This window comes from Papaver somniferum, chromosome 6 (assembly GCF_003573695.1).
Source record: "Papaver somniferum cultivar HN1 chromosome 6, ASM357369v1, whole genome shotgun sequence".
NCBI classification, from domain to species: Eukaryota; Viridiplantae; Streptophyta; class Magnoliopsida; order Ranunculales; family Papaveraceae; genus Papaver; species Papaver somniferum.
Genome location: NC_039363.1, coordinates 44,585,407 through 44,589,674, shown reverse-complemented (window position 1 = coordinate 44,589,674; position 4,268 = coordinate 44,585,407). Strand labels below are relative to the sequence as shown.

Here is a 4,268-nt window from a genome sequence, read left to right as displayed (position 1 = left end):
CATATTAGTAATATCAGGGTTACACCAAGCTATTTTGTCCTTTTGTGACCAACCAAAATACCTCTTTCACTAGTGGAAAATGGGGTTTTCTTGACCCACATCCCCGACCCTCGATGGCAGTCAATAGACCATGGACCGGTCAAGACTGTCTCAGATTTAAAAAAATAACCCTGAGAGTCAAAAACGGTCATTGAATGAAAAAATTTATTACTATTTTATTCCATGTTTAACGACCCGTTCTGTGACCGGTCAACCTAGATTTTTCCTATGGATCAATTTTCTAGGCAATCCTTCTCCACATATTTCCTCCGGTCATGATTTTCTAAAGATGGAGTCCTCGTGTTGATCTATGGCTGCGATTAAACACCCCCTCGCTCCGTTAAAACCAAGAGAACCTTATCTTTTCCATTACTTTTCTTCTCTCACCTTCACAACCGAACTCGACTCTCTCTCTCTCTCGTTTTATTCTTCTTCTTATTTCACAAATCTCTCTTGTTCTCTTTTTTCATAAATCTTACAAACCGGAAGAGTAAAAGCTCCTCATCAAGGAATAAAATCGTTTGATCTTAACTCCCCATCCATGATCTGATAAGAGCAAAGAAAATCCCTAGAACCACCAGTAAACCAAATCGTTCTACTCATGTAGCAGATCTGTATTCGAGGTCTTCTTCTTCTTTGAAGGTAAATAATAAACAAACCCCGTAATGTATTCTGCCATTTTCTGATATTTACATGGTCGATGATACCATGCATATAATAGCTTGAAATTTCGGTGTTTTGTAGTGAGAAACATATTTCAATGGGTCGGGTAGTGATGAGAATAGAGTTGATATTATTAATTCTAAGGTATACAAACTTTATTTCTTCCTCTGATTTCAATTTCTCAAATTAAAGTTTCTTTAATTTATCTGTTTTTGCTTATTCAGATTTTAGATATTTGAATCTGGATATTTTTGAGTAATTAAGCATTTATGTTGTTATTTTTCATTAGATTTTGGTATGGATTTTCTATTTTACTCATATTTTTAAGTCATGGGTCTTCTTGAATGGATGAAAGATTTGCTTGTCCCTTGTTTAGCTCACTGATTGGATGTCTGTTGCGTATTTTTTTTAATTGATCTCTGAATTGTTTGCATTTTGATTAACAGTTTTATTTTCTGTTGATTGCAGTTGGGTCATTCTCAGGTACCATGGAAAAAACTGAAAGTGTTTTTTCTTTTTCTTTTGAGGAGCCGCGGTTGGATCAATTTCATGATCTGTTCTATTTGATTCATAATTAAAGGTTGATGTTCTTGGTAGCCTTGTGTGTTGAAGACTAGTTAAAGAAAGAGTTGGTCCAGCCATACTTTATCACTCTTACATGGTAAGTTGAGATTTTCATTACTACTAGAATATTTGATAGATTAACTGATATATTGATATATCTATCAAAATTGTACATTTTTCTTGATTTTTTCGTGTTTTATATGAGGGATTAGATTTGTATTCATACCCCAATTATCTCTTCGACAAACTACAATCTGGATGTATTGAATATGTGAACCTCTGTAATTAGTGTATTACTTTAGGACCAAACAAAATTTGATCGCATGTGTTTTAGTAGTCATGAACTTTTGTCATGAAGTTTCTGTCTAGAAACTTGTTAATTTTAATATCGTGCTAAATTTGGAAATTACTCTGGCTTTGTTTTGTCAATTGGTGTCACATATCTACTTGCTGATTTAATATGGCTTGTATTTCTTACTAGTTAGTTGATGGATTGTGGGTTTATCCACCATTGGATCTTGGTGTAATTTCTCGACACTGTTCTAGGAAAGAAAATATGGTAATTTTCTTTGTTAAATTCACTTCAACTTAGGGTACTCCTCCTAATATACACCTGTCCTGCAATTCTTCCCCTGATTTTGTGTGTTGTTTATGCTCATTTGCATACCAGGTATCCTAGACGTATATAATATTGAAAATGCAACAACAAAAGTTTATCAAATAACAAAGTAGTGGAGGTGTTAGAAAACATATCTTTCAAAGAAGAAGTGTTTGGAATGGGTCAGTGCATTTCTAAACATATCCTCCTAATATACACTTGTCCTACAATTCTTCCCCTGATTTTGTGTGTTAAACTAATATTGAATATTGAACGATGTTGTTTATGCTCATTTGCAATACCAGGTAGCCTACACGTATATGGTATTGAAAATGCAACAACAAAAGTTTATCAAATAGCAAAGGAGTGGAGGTGTTAGAAACATATCTTTCAAAGATGATGTGTTTGGAATGGGTCAGTACATTTCTAAAGTTTATCACTTGTAGAGGTAGTTCCTGTAGAAAACAAAACTACTTCAATTTTAAGAAATAGATAATTACGGACCAAATAATCTTTACAAGTTAGTAGGATTTGTTCCATATCAATACATTTATTACCCGTAAAAAGTGTAATCATTGCACAATAAGCAATGGAGAGCAATAACGATATTTCAATCTTAAAGCTCCATCGTTTAACAAATTCCTGATATCTAGAATTGTTCTTTACACGGTGAAACTGTACTCTTTATGGAAATCCATATGAATCAGTTTTCCTTGATATAAGAATGGATTGGTATTAAAATGAAACAAACACGAGAACTTGGAAAACAAAGTGATTCGTCTCTAAATAAGGTAAGAGAGTTCCACCTTGATTTTGAACGTATAAATAAATAAAAATAACATGCATATTTTACGCATTGGACCTAGAGCGCATATTTCCTGTAGATTACTATTGAGCTTAAACATTGTTTGAACCTTTGGAACACATGCTTACATATCAACTCATGCCAATATAGAGACTGGACCTGAATTTCATATTTGTTGTTTGTTTTGGCTATTTTTTCAATATTTCCATGAACTAGGGAGCTTTTTTTTATCTCTTCCCGTATAGCAACTGGACAAAAGCCTCAATGCATTATATTCTACAGGTAATTTCGGCGTTAATAATGTTACTAATTGGCTTATGTCTACCGCCTTTTCTTTTGTCTTCTTTATGATACATTTTCTGCTTTCAGAGATGGAGTAAGTGAGGGTCAGTTTTATCAAGTCCCATTCTATGAGATTTATGATATGTTGAAGACTTTCTTCTTGGAAGTATTCATTCCTTGTAGAATACTTCAGTGTGCATGTTTGGTTAAAAGGGGAACCACTTATGTCTTTTTAATATGTGCATCTTATGCCCATGAGTGGCCCCAATACAATCTTGAAGTTGGTCTCACCAGTTATGCTACAGTTAATGATGGCTTAACTAATGTATGCGCGTCTGTAATTTGAACCAGGTGCAGATGAAACAGGACATGATGCTGCACCATAGGTGTTACTAAGTAAGTAAGTTTTCTTTTAGGTCGCATGAGCAAGTCTTTTATCAAAACTTATGTACATATAGTATGACAGATTTTTCAATATGAAAGTTGTCGTGTACATATCATATGGCATACCATGTTTTTGCTTTTAAGTAGTTTCTTATGAACACTCTCTTTATTTTCTTTTCACTGTGATTCAACGCCTTAAATGGATTTGTATTGTTTCTTTTCCAGGTTGTTTAGCTTTGAAACCTGTTCCGGTGGTGAAATTGTTTGATGGAAGAGGAGATGCTGAAGATCAGAATTCTGATAATTATCCACTGGTTTTTATTTAGATCCCTAGATATTCTATTTTCCTTTGGTGTGTTGTTTAGTTGTCTCATTATGGTTTTTCTGGTTAGTTGCACTTGTCTTTAAGCTTGCAACTAATTAGATAGACTTGTATTGGTCTGAACTCAGGATTTAAATCCTTTTATGTGTAAATTGACCCAATGAATTAATGAATCGTAAATGGAACGATCATTTGAACGTATGATTTGATTGAATTTGGCTTGAATTATTTGATTTGAGATCGATTTTTTTTCATTTGAATTCTCATTTGAGATTCAGTCAGACTCATCCAGGCCAGACAGATTCAGTCAGCCAATCTGAATCTACTTTTTTTAATATTAAAATGTATATCTATGATTGATAATGGTCTGTCCTAACACCTTGACCATTAAAATCGGTCATTGATACAGGTTGTTCCGCGACCCGCAGAGCCACGTCATTGATGAAAAAGACGCTCAAACAGTGACCATTTCCGCGACTGTTGAAGCAAGTCATTTGACTCGTATATATGACTTGCCTCGACGGTCGCGAAACTTCTATTTTCCACTAGTGTTTTCTTTATATTAGTAACTAGTAAGATTATATAATGTATGGATATTTACAATAACACGC

General features: G+C 33.9%; 1 long non-coding RNA gene across 2 annotated transcripts; it reads left to right on the top strand.

Moving 5' to 3' along the window:
• Positions 1-434: 434 nt before the first annotated feature.
• On the top strand, positions 435-3,808 carry LOC113285618. Of its 2 annotated transcripts, XR_003328799.1 has the most exons (8): positions 435-681; positions 784-846; positions 1,171-1,363; positions 1,748-1,825; positions 1,937-2,046; positions 2,170-2,278; positions 3,303-3,347; positions 3,561-3,808. It is a non-coding gene; the product is annotated as an uncharacterized LOC113285618 (long non-coding RNA). The 2 variants fall into 2 exon arrangements; XR_003328801.1 differs by lacking the exons at positions 1,748-1,825; positions 1,937-2,046; positions 2,170-2,278.
• Positions 3,809-4,268: the final 460 nt, after the last annotated feature.